At 43.7% G+C, this 15,863-nt stretch overlaps 1 long non-coding RNA gene across 2 annotated transcripts in view; it reads right to left on the reverse strand.

Moving 5' to 3' along the window:
* Positions 1-12,750: 12,750 nt before the first annotated feature.
* The window catches only part of LOC125963539 (uncharacterized), a 163,605-nt gene continuing 160,492 nt past the window's right edge, over positions 12,751-15,863 (reverse strand). For both annotated transcript variants that reach the window (XR_007475614.1, XR_007475613.1), the window contains one exon: positions 12,751-12,835. This is a non-coding gene — a long non-coding RNA (uncharacterized LOC125963539). The remainder of the gene's footprint in view (positions 12,836-15,863) is intronic.

Here is a 15,863-nt window from a genome sequence, read left to right on the forward strand (position 1 = left end):
AAAGACACAGGCACCCAAAAATTTGGGACGGCTCTGTTTACAAGAACCTCGTTTACGGTACAAGTTCAATATCACAGAAAGCGAAAAATGGATAAAGATGTTGTGGTACTTACATACAATGCAATATCACTCAGCAATGAAATCTATGTCATCAGGCCCGTATCAGCATAATGAGTGGATTCAGGTACGATGATTCTAAGTGAAATAAGTCACACAGAAAAAGAAACATCATAAGATATCACTACTACACGGAATGTAAACTTGGCTACACAGGAACTGAATTACAAAACAGAACAGGGTCTCAAATGTAGAAAACCAACTTATGCTTGCTTAAGGGGAAAGGTGAGTTGGGGTGCTGCATAAAACCAGAGATTGAAATTAGCACAGATAGCGTTCCATAAGCCAAATATGTAATAGACAAGAGCTACTCCTTGCTCAACGAAGTGGACTCAACACCCCATATTAAACGCCTAAGAATATACCTGACTAGTAAGAGTCTTGAAACCTATGGATTTATATGTCTCCGAAAGAGAATCAAGCACGTGTACAGCAGCATAAACGCAGCAGTGATAGGATTGGTGAGGATCGGTGAGCAAATGCAGACCCTTTGAAGTCATATTGCATGGTACCCATTCCATGGGTCTCAACTCTCCAGGTTTAAGGGATTCTTCCTTCAGCTAAAACATGCATGTGGAACCCAGAGTATGGTCCACCGTGTGATCGGGAAACGTGTTCAAATGTGTCTCAGTTTTCGTCCCCTGGTATTCGGGTGCAACATTCCAGACGCTTTACCAACACCCTCCCCACTTGGAGAGTCAGTGCCTTTAACCTCCTGTTTGGCCCAGTTTGCAATTTCTGAGGAAAATGAACAGGAATAGGGAGAACCAATGAGAGACTAGCTGGAGGTGTCTGGACGGGCAAATTTAACTCTCATATCCCACCAGGAATAGGAATTAAACAAAGGCTCAGCGTGCCATGCCGGAACAACACTAGGGTCTGAAGCAATCCTGTGGTGTTGCGGCAAGCTCACAAGAAAGCGAGTTGAAGAAAGGAGCTCAGGGGCACTGTAATTCACAAACCTGCAGAGTTATAAATGACAGGTATCGTCCAAAAATATATTGAAGTAAGTCTTCCAAGTGGACTTGAAAGAAGGGCAGAATTGCAGGAAACCGATTTCAGGAGGTAGACTGGAATTGCATGTAAAGCATAGGAAAAGAGGCAGGACGTCCACAATGATGCACTTGGCCAAAAAGGGCGTATGCGTTTTTTCCTGAATATATTCAGGAAAAAACGCATACGCCCTTTTTGGCCAACCAAGCAAGCTTGCAAAGGAAATCTGCACTACAATGAAGTCTCACTGCCCCCCGGTCAAAAGGGCCATCTGAAAAAAGTGTAAAATCCAGAAAGGCAGGACAGGCCATGGAGAACTGGGAGCCTTGTTATGCTGATGGGCGGGATGTAAATTGCCAACAGCCACTCTGGAGAAGTGTATGGTGTTTCCTGAAACATCTAAGACACAAAGCAACAGAGCCTAGGGCACTTCCACTTATGGTCCTATAGCTTAGGGAAATTAAAATCAAAAAGACACAGCCACCCCAAAGTTTGGGACGGCTCTGTTTACAAGAACCTCGTTTACGGTACAAGTTCAATATCACAGAAAGCGAAAAATGGATAAAGAAGTTGTGGTACTTACGTACAATGCAATATCACTCAGCAATGAAATCTATGTCATCAGGCCCGTAGCAGCATAATGAGTGGATTCAGGTACGATGATTCTAAGTGAAATAAGTCACACAGAAAAAGAAACATCATAAGATATCACTACTACACGGAATGTAAACTTGGTTACACAGGAACTGAATTACAAAACAGAACAGGGTCTCAAATGTAGAAAACCAACTTATGCTTGCTTAAGGGGAAAGGTGAGTTGGGGTGCTGCATAAAACCAGAGATTGAAGTTAGCACAGATAGCGTTCCATAAGCCAAATATGTAATAGACAAGAGCTACTCCTTGCTCAACGAAGTGGACTCAACACCCCATATTAAACGCCTAAGAATATACCTGACTAGTAAGAATCTTAAAACCTATGGATTTATATGTCTCCAAAAGAGAATCAAGCGTGTGTACAGCAGCATAAACGCAGCAGCGATAGGATTGGTGAGGATCGGTGAGCAAATGCAGACCCTTTGAAGTCATATTGCATGGTACCCATTCCATAGGTCTCAACTCTCCAGGTTTAAGGGATTCTTCCTTCAGCTAAAACATGCATGTGGAACCCAGAGTATGATCCACCGTGTGATCGGGAAACGTGTTCAAATGTGTCTCAGTTTTCGCCCCCTGGTACTCGGGTGCAACACTCCAGACGCTTTACTAACACTCTCCCCACTTGGAGAGTCAGTGCCTTTAACCTCGTGTTTGGCCCAGTTTGCAATTTCTGAGGAAAATGAACAGGAATAGGGAGAATCAATGAGAGACTAGCTGGAGGTTTCTGGACGGGCAAATTTAACTGTCATTTCCCACTAGGAAGAGGAATTAACCAAAGGCTCAGCATGCCATGCCGGAACCACTCTAGGGTCTGAAGCAATCCTGCGGTGTTGCGGCCAGCTCACAAGAAAGCGAGTTGAAGAAAGGAGCTCAGGGGCACTGTAATTCACAAACCTGCAGAGTTATAAATGACAGCTATCGTCCAAAAATATATTGCAGTAAGCCTTCCAAGTGGACTTGAAAGCGGGGCAGAATTGCAGGAAACCGATTTCAGGAGGTAGACTGGAATTGCATGTAAAGCATAGGAAAAGAGGCAGAACGTCCACAATGATGCACTTGGCCAAAAAGGGCGTATGCGTTTTTTCCGGAATATATTCAGGAAAAAACGCATACGCACTTTTTGGCCAACCAAGCAAGCTTGCAAAGGAAATCTGCACTACAATGAAGTCTCACTGCCCCCCGGTCAAAAGGGCCATCTGAAAAAATTGTAAAATCCAGAAAGGCAGGACAGGCCATGGAGAACTGGGAGCCTTGTTATGCTGATGGGCGGGATGTAAATTGCCAACAGCCACTCTGGAGAAGTGTATGGTGTTTCCTGAAACATAAAAGAAACAAAGCAACAGAGCCTAGGGCACATCCACTTATGGTCCTATAGCTTAGGGAAATTAAAATCAAAAAGACACAGCCACCCTAAAGTTTGGGACAGCTCTGTTTACAAGAACCTCGTTTACGGTACAAGTTCAATATCACAGAAAGCGAAAAATGGATAAAGAAGTTGTGGTACTTACGTACAATGCAATATCACTCAGCAATGAAATCTATGTCATCAGGCCCGTAGCAGCATAATGAGTGGATTCAGGTACGATGATTCTAAGTGAAATAAGTCACACAGAAAAAGAAACATCATAAGATATCACTACTACACGGAATGTAAACTTGGCTACACAGGAACTGAATTACAAAACAGAACAGGGTCTCAAATGTAGAAAACCAACTTATGCTTGCTTAAGGGGAAAGGTGACTTGGGGTGCTGCATAAAACCAGAGATTGAAATTAGCACAGATACCGTTCCATAAGCCAAATATATAATAGACAAGAGCTACTCCTTGCTCAACGAAGTGGACTCAACACCCCATATTAAACGCCTAAGAATATACCTGACTAGTAAGAATCTTAAAACCTATGGATTTATATGTCTCCAAAAGAGAATCAAGCGTGTGTACAGTGGCATAAACGCAGCAGTGATAGGATTTGTTAAGATCGGTGAGCAAATGCAGACCCTTTGAAGTCATATTGCATGGTACCCATTCCATGGGTCTCAACTCTCCAGGTTTAAGGGATTCTTCCTTCAGCTAAAACATGCATGGGGAACCCAGAGTATGATCCACCGTGTGATCAGGAAACGTGTTCAAATGTGTCTCAGTTTTCGTCCCCTGGTACTCGGGTGCAACATTCCAGATGCTTTACTAACACTCTCCCCACTTGGAGAGTCAGTGCCTTTAACCTCCTGTTTGGCCCAGTTTGCAATTTCTGCGGAAGATGAACAGGAATAGGGAGAACCAATGAGACACTAGCTGGAGGTGTCTGGATGGGCAAATTTAACTCTCATTTCCCACCAGGAAGAGGAATTAACCAAAGGCTCAGCATGCCATGCCGGAACCACACTAGGGCCTGAAGCAATCCTGCGATGTTGCGGCCAGCTAACAAGAAAGCGAGTTGAAGAAAGGAGCTCAGGGGCACTGTAATTCACAAACCTGCAGAGTTATAAATGACAGCTATCGTCCAAAAATATATTGAAGTAAGGCTTCCAAGTGGATTTGAAAGAAGGGCAGAATTGCAGGAAACCGATTTCAGGAGGTAGACTGGAATTGCATGTAAAGCATAGGAAAAGAGGCAGGACGTCCACAATGATGCACTTGGTCAAAAAGGGCGTATGCGTTTTTTCCTGAATATATTCAGGAAAAAATGCATACGCACTTTTTGCCCAACCAAGCAAGCTTGCAAAGGAAATCTGCACTACAATGAAGTCTCACTGCCCCCCGGTCAAAAGGGCCATCTGAAAAAAGTGTAAAATCCAGAAAGGCAGGACAGGCCATGGAGAACTGGGAGCCTTGTTATGCTGATGGGCGGGATGTAAATTGCCAGCAGCCACTATGGAGAAGTGTATGGTGTTTCCTGAAACATCTAAGACACAAAGCAACAGAGCCTAGGGCACTTCCACTTATGGTCCTATAGCTTAGGGAAATTAAAATCAAAAAGACACAGCCACCCCAAAGTTTGGGACGGCTCTGTTTACAAGAACCTCGTTTACAGTACAAGTTCAATATCACAGAAAGCGAAAAATGGATAAAGAAGTTGTGGTACTTACGTACAATGCAATATCACTCAGCAATGAAATCTATGTCATCAGGCCCGTAGCAGCATAATGAGTGGATTCAGGTACGATGATTCTAAGTGAAATAAGTCACACAGAAAAAGAAACATCATAAGATATCACTACTACACGGAATGTAAACTTGGCTACACAGGATCTGAATTACAAAACAGAACAGGGTCTCAAATGTAGAAAACCAACTTATGCTTGCTTAAGGGGAAAGGTGAGTTGGGGTGCTGCATAAAACCAGAGATTGAAATTAGCACAGATAGCGTTCCATAAGCCAAATATGTAATACACAAGAGCTACTCCTTGCTCAACGAAGTGGACTCAACACCCCATATTAAACGCCTAAGAATATACCTGACTAGTAAGAATCTTAAAACCTATGGATTTATATGTCTCCAAAAGAGAATCAAGCGTGTGTACAGCAGCATAAACGCAGCAGCGATAGGATTGGTGAGGATCGGTGAGCAAATGCAGACCCTTTGAAGTCATATTGCATGGTACCCATTCCATAGGTCTCAACTCTCCAGGTTTAAGGGATTCTTCCTTCAGCTAAAACATGCATGTGGAACCCAGAGTATGATCCACCGTGTGATCGGGAAACGTGTTCAAATGTGTCTCAGTTTTCGTCCCCTGGTATTCGGGTGCAACATTCCAGACGCTTTACCAACACTCTCCCCACTTGGAGAGTCAGTGCCTTTAACCTCCTGTTTGGCCCAGTTTGCAAATTCTGAGGAAAATGAACAGGAATAGGGAGAACCAATGAGAGACTAGCTAGAGGTGTCTGGACGGGCAAATTTAACTCTCATTTCCCACCAGGAATAGGAATTAAACAAAGGCTCAGCGTGCCATGCCGGAACCACACTAGGGCCTGAAGCAATCCTGTGGTGTTGCGGCCAGCTCACAAGAAAGCGAGTTGAAGAAAGGAGCTCAGGGGCACTGTAATTCACAAACCTGCAGAGTTATAAATGACAGGTATCGTCCAAAAATATATTGAAGTAAGTCTTCCAAGTGGACTTGAAAGAAGGGCAGAATTGCAGGAAACCGATTTCAGGAGGTAGACTGGAATTGCATGTAAAGCATAGGAAAAGAGGCAGGACGTCCACAATGATGCACTTGGCCAAAAAGGGCGTATGCGTTTTTTCCTGAATATATTCAGGAAAACACGCATACGCACTTTTTGGCCAACCAAGCAAGCTTGCAAAGGAAATCTGCACTACAATGAAGTCTCACTGCCCCCAGGTCAAAAGGGCCATCTGAAAAAAGTGTAAAATCCAGAAAGGCAGGACAGGCCATGGAGAACTGGGAGCCTTGTTATGCTGATGGGTGGGATGTAAATTGCCAGCAGCCACTCTGGAGAAGTGTATGGTGTTTCCTGAAACATCTAAGAAACAAAGCAACAGAGCCTAGGGCACTTCCACTTATGGTCCTATAGCTTAGGGAAATTAAAATCAAAAAGACACAGCCACCCCAAAGTTTGGGACGGCTCTGTTTACAAGAACCTCGTTTACGGTACAAGTTCAATATCACAGAAAGCGAAAAATGGATAAAGAAGTTGTGGTACTTACGTACAATGCAATATCACTCAGCAATGAAATCTATGTCATCAGGCCCGTAGCAGCATAATGAGTGGATTCAGGTACGATGATTCTAAGTGAAATAAGTCACACAGAAAAAGAAACATCATAAGATATCACTACTACACGGAATGTAAACTTGGCTACACAGGAACTGAATTACAAAACAGAACAGGGTCTCAAATGTAGAAAACCAACTTATGCTTGCTTAAGGGGAAAGGTGAGTTGGGGTGCTGCATAAAACCAGAGATTGAAGTTAGCACAGATAGCGTTCCATAAGCCAAATATGTAATAGACAAGAGCTACTCCTTGCTCAACGAAGTGGACTCAACACCCCATATTAAACGCCTAAGAATATACCTGACTAGTAAGAATATTAAAACCTATGGATTTATATGTCTCCAAAAGAGAATCAAGCGTGTGTACAGCAGCATAAACGCAGCAGCGATAGGATTGGTGAGGATCGGTGAGCAAATGCAGACCCTTTGAAGTCATATTGTATGGTACCCATTCCATGGGTCTCAACTCTCCAGGTTTAAGGGATTCTTCCTTCAGCTAAAACATGCATGTGGAACCCAGAGTATGATCCACCGTGTGATCGGGAAACGTGTTCAAATGTGTCTCAGTTTTCGCCCCCTGGTACTCGGGTGCAACACTCCAGACGCTTTACTAACACTCTCCCCACTTGGAGAGTCAGTGCCTTTAACCTCGTGTTTGGCCCAGTTTGCAATTTCTGAGGAAAATGAACAGGAATAGGGAGAATCAATGAGAGACTAGCTGGAGGTTTCTGGACGGGCAAATTTAACTGTCATTTCCCACTAGGAAGAGGAATTAACCAAAGGCTCAGCATGCCATGCCGGAATCACTCTAGGGTCTGAAGCAATCCTGCGGTGTTGCGGCCAGCTCACAAGAAAGCGAGTTGAAGAAAGGAGCTCAGGGGCACTGTAATTCACAAACCTGCAGAGTTATAAATGACAGCTATCGTCCAAAAATATATTGCAGTAAGCCTTCCAAGTGGACTTGAAAGCGGGGCAGAATTGCAGGAAACCGATTTCAGGAGGTACACTGGAATTGCATGTAAAGCATAGGAAAAGAGGCAGAACGTCCACAATGATGCACTTGGCCAAAAAGGGCGTATGCGTTTTTTCCGGAATATATTCAGGAAAAAACGCATACGCACTTTTTGGCCAACCAAGCAAGCTTGCAAAGGAAATCTGCACTACAATGAAGTCTCACTGCCCCCCGGTCAAAAGGGCCATCTGAAAAAATTGTAAAATCCAGAAAGGCAGGACAGGCCATGGAGAACTGGGAGCCTTGTTATGCTGATGGGCGGGATGTAAATTGCCAACAGCCACTCTGGAGAAGTGTATGGTGTTTCCTGAAACATAAAAGAAACAAAGCAACAGAGCCTAGGGCACATCCACTTATGGTCCTATAGCTTAGGGAAATTAAAATCAAAAAGACACAGCCACCTGAAAGTCTGGGACGGCTCTGTTTACAAGAACCTCGTTTACGGTACAAGGTCAATATCACAGAAAGCGAAAAATGGATAAAGAAGTTGTGGTACTTACGTACAATGCAATATCACTCAGCAATGAAATCTATGTCATCAGGCCCGTAGCAGCATAATGAGTGGATTCAGGTACGATGATTCTAAGTGAAATAAGTCACACAGAAAAAGAAACATCATAAGATATCACTACTACACGGAATGTAAACTTGGCTACACAGGAACTGAATTACAAAACAGAACAGGGTCTCAAATGTAGAAAACCAACTTATGCTTGCTTAAGGGGAAAGGTGACTTGGGGTGCTGCATAAAATCAGAGATTGAAATTAGCACAGATACCGTTCCATAAGCCAAATATATAATAGACAAGAGCTACTCCTTGCTCAACGAAGTGGACTCAACACCCCATATTAAACGCCTAAGAATATACCTGACTAGTAAGAATCTTAAAACCTATGGATTTATATGTCTCCAAAAGAGAATCAAGCGTGTGTACAGTGGCATAAACGCAGCAGTGATAGGATTTGTGAAGATCGGTGAGCAAATGCAGACCCTTTGAAGTCATATTGCATGGTACCCATTCCATGGGTCTCAACTCTCCAGGTTTAAGGGATTCTTTCTTCAGCTAAAACATGCATGTGGAACCCAGAGTATGATCCACCGTGTGATCAGGAAACGTGTTCAAATGTGTCTCAGTTTTCGTCCCCTGGTACTCGGGTGCAACATTCCAGATGCTTTACTAACACTCTCCCCACTTGGAGAGTCAGTGCCTTTAACCTCCTGTTTGGCCCAGTTTGCAATTTCTGCGGAAGATGAACAGGAATAGGGAGAACCAATGAGACACTAGCTGGAGGTGTCTGGATGGGCAAATTTAACTCTCATTTCCCACCAGGAAGAGGAATTAACCAAAGGCTCAGCATGCCATGCCGGAACCACACTAGGGCCTGAAGCAATCCTGCGGTGTTGCGGCCAGCTAACAAGAAAGCGAGTTGAAGAAAGGAGCTCAGGGGCACTGTAATTCACAAACCTGCAGAGTTATAAATGACAGCTATCGTCCAAAAATATATTGAAGTAAGGCTTCCAAGTGGACTTGAAAGAAGGGCAGAATTGCAGGAAACCGATTTCAGGAGGTAGACTGGAATTGCATGTAAAGCATAGGAAAAGAGGCAGGACGTCCACAATGATGCACTTGGTCAAAAAGGGCGTATGCGTTTTTTCCTGAATATATTCAGGAAAAAATGCATACGCACTTTTTGGCCAACCAAGCAAGCTTGCAAAGGAAATCTGCACTACAATGAAGTCTCACTGCCCCCCGGTCAAAAGGGCCATCTGAAAAAAGTGTAAAATCCAGAAAGGCAGGACAGGCCATGGAGAACTGGGAGCCTTGTTATGCTGATGGGCGGGATGTAAATTGCCAACAGCCACTCTGGAGAAGTGTATGGTGTTTCCTGAAACATCTAAGACACAAAGCAACAGAGCCTAGGGCACTTCCACTTATGGTCCTATAGCTTAGGGAAATTAAAATCAAAAAGACACAGCCACCCCAAAGTTTGGGACGGCTCTGTTTACAAGGACCTCGTTTACGGTACAAGTTCAATATCACAGAAAGCGAAAAATGGATAAAGAAGTTGTGGTACTTACGTACAATGCAATATCACTCAGCAATGAAATCTATGTCATCAGGCCCGTAGCAGCATAATGAGTGGATTCAGGTACGATGATTCTAAGTGAAATAAGTCACACAGAAAAAGAAACATCATAAGATATCACTACTACACGGAATGTAAACTTGGCTACACAGGAACTGAATTACAAAACAGAACAGGGTCTCAAATGTAGAAAACCAACTTATGCTTGCTTAAGGGGAAAGGTGAGTTGGGGTGCTGCATAAAACCAGAGATTGAAATTAGCACAGATAGCGTTCCATAAGCCAAATATGTAATAGACAAGAGCTACTCCTTGCTCAACGAAGTGGACTCAACACCCCATATTAAACGCCTAAGAATATACCTGACTAGTAAGAATCTTAAAACCTATGGATTTATATGTCTCCAAAAGAGAATCAAGCGTGTGTACAGCAGCATAAACGCAGCAGCGATAGGATTGGTGAGGATCGGTGAGCAAATGCAGACCCTTTGAAGTCATATTGCATGGTACCCATTCCATGGGTCTCAACTCTCCAGGTTTAAGGGATTCTTCCTTCAGCTAAAACATGCATGTGGAACCCAGAGTATGATCCACCGTGTGATCGGGAAACGTGTTCAAATGTGTCTCAGTTTTCGTCCCCTGGTATTCGGGTGCAACATTCCAGACGCTTTACCAACACTCTCCCCACTTGGAGAGTCAGTGCCTTTAACCTCCTGTTTGGCCCAGTTTGCAAATTCTGAGGAAAATGAACAGGAATAGGGAGAACAAATGAGAGACTAGCTAGAGGTGTCTGGACGGGCAAATTTAACTCTCATTTCCCACCAGGAATAGGAATTAAACAAAGGCTCAGCGTGCCATGCCGGAACCACACTAGGGCCTGAAGCAATCCTGTGGTGTTGCGGCCAGCTCACAAGAAAGCGAGTTGAAGAAAGGAGCTCAGGGGCACTGTAATTCACAAACCTGCAGAGTTATAAATGACAGGTATCGTCCAAAAATATATTGAAGTAAGTCTTCCAAGTGGACTTGAAAGAAGGGCAGAATTGCAGGAAACCGATTTCAGGAGGTAGACTGGAATTGCATGTAAAGCATAGGAAAAGAGGCAGGACGTCCAAAATGATGCACTTGGCCAAAAAGGGCATATGCGTTTTTTCCTGAATATATTCAGGAAAAAACGCATACGCCCTTTTTGGCCAACCAAGCAAGCTTGCAAAGGAAATCTGCACTACAATGAAGTCTCACTGCCCCCAGGTCAAAAGGGCCATCTGAAAAAAGTGTAAAATCCAGAAAGGCAGGACAGGCCATGGAGAACTGGGAGCCTTGTTATGCTGATGGGTGGGATGTAAATTGCCAACAGCCACTCTGGAGAAGTGTATGGTGTTTCCTGAAACATCTAAGACACAAAGCAACAGAGCCTAGGGCACTTCCACTTATGGTCCTATAGCTTAGGGAAATTAAAATCAAAAAGACACAGCCACCCCAAAGTTTGGGACGGCTCTGTTTACAAGAACCTCGTTTACGGTACAAGTTCAACATCACAGAAAGCGAAAAATGGATAAAGAAATTGTGGTACTTACGTACAATGCAATATCACTCAGCAATGAAATCTATGTCATCAGGCCCGTAGCAGCATAAAGAGTGGATTCAGGTACGATGATTCTAAGTGAAATAAGTCACACAGAAAAAGAAACATCATAAGATATCACTACTACACGGAATGTAAACTTGGCTACACAGGAACTGAATTACAAAACAGAACAGGGTCTCAAATGTAGAAAACCAACTTATGCTTGCTTAAGGGGAAAGGTGACTTGGGGTGCTGCATAAAACCAGAGATTGAAATTAGCACAGATACCGTTCCATAAGCCAAATATATAATAGACAAGAGCTACTCCTTGCTCAACGAAGTGGACTCAACACCCCATATTAAACGCCTAAGAATATACCTGACTAGTAAGAATCTTAAAACCTATGGATTTATATGTCTCCAAAAGAGAATCAAGCGTGTGTACAGTGGCATAAACGCAGCAGTGATAGGATTTGTGAAGATCGGTGAGCAAATGCAGACCCTCTGAAGTCATATTGCATGGTACCCATTCCATGGGTCTCAACTCTCCAGGTTTAAGGGATTCTTCCTTCAGCTAAAACATGCATGTGGAACCCAGAGTATGATCCACCGTGTGATCAGGAAACGTGTTCAAATGTGTCTCAGTTTTCGTCCCCTGGTACTCGGGTGCAACATTCCAGATGCTTTACTAACACTCTCCCCACTTGGAGAGTCATTGCCTTTAACCTCCTGTTTGGCCCAGTTTGCAATTTCTGCGGAAGATGAACAGGAATAGGGAGAACCAATGAGACACTAGCTGGAGGTGTCTGGATGGGCAAATTTAACTCTCATTTCCCACCAGGAAGAGGAATTAACCAAAGGCTCAGCATGCCATGCCGGAACCACACTAGGGCCTGAAGCAATCCTGCGGTGTTGCGGCCAGCTAACAAGAAAGCGAGTTGAAGAAAGGAGCTCAGGGGCACTGTAATTCACAAACCTGCAGAGTTATAAATGACAGCTATCGTCCAAAAATATATTGAAGTAAGGCTTCCAAGTGGACTTGAAAGAAGGGCAGAATTGCAGGAAACCGATTTCAGGACGTAGACTGGAATTGCATGTAAAGCATAGGAAAAGAGGCAGGACGTCCACAATGATGCACTTGGCCATAAACGGCGTATGCGTTTTTTCCTGAATATATTCAGGAAAAAATGCATACGCCCTTTTTGGCCAACCAAGCAAACTTGAAAAGGAAATCTGCACTACAATGAAGTCTCACTGCCCCCCGGTAAAAAGGGCCATCTGAAAAAAGTGTAAAATCCAGAAAGGCAGGACAGGCCATGGAGAACTGGGAGCCTTGTTATGCTGATGGGCGGGATGTAAATTGCCAACAGCCACTCTGGAGAAGTGTATGGTGTTTCCTGAAACATCTAAGAAACAAAGCAACAGAGCCTAGGGCACTTCCACTTATGGTACTATAGCTTAGGGAAATTAAAATCAAAAAGACACAGGCACCCCAAAGTTTGGGATGGCTCTGTTTACAAGAACCTCGTTTACAGTACAAGTTCAATATCACAGAAAGCGAAAAATGGATAAAGAAGTTGTGGTACTTACGTACAATGCAGTATCACTCAGCAATGAAATCTATGTCATCAGGCCCGTAGCAGCATAATGAGTGGATTCAGGTACGATGATTCTAAGTGAAATAAGTCACACAGAAAAAGAAACATCATAAGATATCACTACTACACGGAATGTAAACTTGGCTACACAGGAACTGAATTACAAAACAGAACAGGGTCTCAAATGTAGAAAACCAACTTATGCTTGCTTAAGGGGAAAGGTGAGTTGGGGTGCTGCATAAAACCAGAGATTGAAATTAGCACAGATACCGTTCCATAAGCCAAATATGTAATAGACAAGAGCTACTCCTTGCTCAACGAAGTGGACTCAACACCCCATATTAAACACCTAAGAATATACCTGACTAGTAAGAATCTTAAAACCTATGGATTTATATGTCTCCAAAAGTGAATCAAGCGCGTGTAGAGCAGCATAAACGCAGCAGTGATAGGATTGGTGAGGATCGGTGAGCAAATGCAGACCCGTTGAAGTCATATTGCATGGTACCCATTCCATGGGTCTCAACTCTCCAGGTTTAAGGGATTCTTCCTTCAGCTAAAACATGCATGTGGAACCCAGAGTATGATCCACCGTGTGATCGGGAAACGTGTTCAAATGTGTCTCAGTTTTCGTCCCCTGGTACTCGGGTGCAACATTCCAGAAGCTTTACTAACACTCTCCCCACTTGGAGAGTCAGTGCCTTTAACCTCCTGCTTGTCCCAGTTTGCAATTTCTGCGGAAGATGAGCAGGAATAGGGAGAACCAATGAGAAACTAGCTGGAGGTGTCTGGACGGGCAAATTTAACTCTCATTTCCCACCAGGAAGAGGAATTAACCAAAGGCTCAGTGTGCCATGCCGGAACCACACTAGGGCCTGAAGCAATCCGGCGGTGTTGCGGCCAGCTCACAAGAAAGCGAGTTGAAGAAAGGAGCTCAGGGGCACTCTCATTCACAAACCTGCAGAGTTATAAATGACAGCTATCATCCAAAAATATATTGAAGTAAGTCTGCCAAGAGCACTTGAAAGCGGGGCAGAATTGCAGGAAACCTATTTCAGGAGGTAGACTGGAATTGCATGTAAAGCATAGGAAAAGAGGCAGAACGTCCACAATGATGCACTTGGACAAAAAGCGCATATGCGTTTTTTCCTGAATATATTCAGGAAAAAAAGCATATGCCCTTTTTGGCCAACCAAGCAAGCTTTCAAAGGAAATTTGCACTACAAAGAAGTCTCTCTACCCCCTGGTCAAAAGGGACATCTGAAAAAAGTGTAAAATCCAGAAAGGCAGGACAGGCCATGGAGAACTGGGAGCCTTGTTATGCTGATTGGCGGAATGTAAATTGCCAACAGCCACTCTGGAGAAGTGTATGGTGTTTCCTGAAACATCTAAGAAACAAAGCAACAGAGCCTAGGGCGCTTCAACTTATGCTCCTATAGCTTAGGGAAATTAAAATCAAAAAGACACAGCCATCCCAAAGTTTGGGATGGATCTGTTTACAAGAACCTCGTTTACGGTACAAGTTCAATATCACAGAAAGCGAAAAATGGATAAAGAAGTTGTGGTACTTACGTACAAGGCAATATCACTCAGCAATGAAATCTATGTCAACAGGCCCGTAGCAGCATAATGAGTGGATTCAGGTACGATGATTCTAAGTGAAATAAGTCACACAGAAAAAGAAACATCATAAGATATCACTACTACACGGAATGTAAACTTGGCTACACAGGAACTGAATTACAAAACAGAACAGGGTCTCAAATGTAGAAAACCAACTTATGCTTGCTTAAGGGGAAAGGTGAGTTGGGGTGCTGCATAAAACCAGAGATGGAAATTAGCACAGATACCGTTCCATAAGCCAAATATGTAATAGACAAGAGCTACTACTTGCTCTACGAAGTGGACTCAACACCCCATATTAAACGCCTAAGAATATACCTGACTAGTAAGAATCTTAAAACCTATAGATTTATATGTCTCCGAAAGAGAATGAAGCGTGTGTACAGCGGCATAAATGCAGCAGTGATAGGATTGGTGAGGTTCAGTGAGCAAATGCAGACCCTTTGAAGTCATATTGCATGGTACCCATTCCATGGGTCTCAACTCTCCAGGTTTAAGGGATACTTCCTTCAGCTAAAACATGCATGTGGAAGCCAGAGTATGATCCACCGTGTGATCGGGAAACGTGTTCAAATTTTTCTCAGTTTTCGTCCCCTGGTACTCGGGTGCAACATTCCAGAGGCTTTACTAACACTCTCCCCACTTGCAGAGTCACTGCCTTTAACCACCTGTTTGGCCCAGTTTGCAATTTCTGCGTAAGATGAACCGGAATAGGGAGAACCAATGAGAGACTAGCTGGAGGTGTCTGGACGGGCAAATTTAACTCTCATTTCCCACCAGGAAGAGGAATTAACCAAAGGCTCAGCGTGCCATGCAGGAACCACACTAGGGCCTGAAGCAATCCTGTGGTGTTGCGGCCAGCTCACAAGAAGGCGAGTTGAAGAAAGGAGCTCAGGGGCAGTGTTATTCACAAACATGCAGAGTTATAAATGACAGCTATCCTCCAAAAATATATTGAAGTAAGGCTACCAAGATGACCTGAAAGCGGGGCAGAATTGCAGGAAACCGATTTCAGGAGGTAGACTGCAATTACATGTAAAGCATAGGAAAAGAGGCAGAACGTCCACAATGATGCACTTGGCCAAAAAGGGCGTATGCGTTTTTTCCTGAATATATTCAGGAAAAAACGCATACGCCCTTTTTGGCCAACCAAGCAAGCTTGCAAAGGAAATCTGCACTACAATGAAGTCTCACTGCCCCCGGTCAAAAGGGCCATCTGAAAAAAGTGTAAAATCCAGAAAGGCAGGACAGGGAATGGAGAACTGGGAGCCTTGTTATGCTGATGGGCGGGATGTAAATTGCCAACAGCCACTCTGGAGAAGTGTATGGTGTTTCCTGAAACATCTAAGAAACAAAGCAACAGAGCCTAGGGCACTTCCACTTATGGTACTATAGCTTAGGGAAATTAAAATCAAAAAGACACAGGCACCCCAAAGTTTGGGATGGCTCTGTTTACAAGAACCTCGTTTACAGTACAAG

This window comes from Orcinus orca, chromosome 2, assembly GCF_937001465.1.
Source record: "Orcinus orca chromosome 2, mOrcOrc1.1, whole genome shotgun sequence".
Lineage (NCBI taxonomy): Eukaryota > Metazoa > Chordata > Mammalia > Artiodactyla > Delphinidae > Orcinus > Orcinus orca.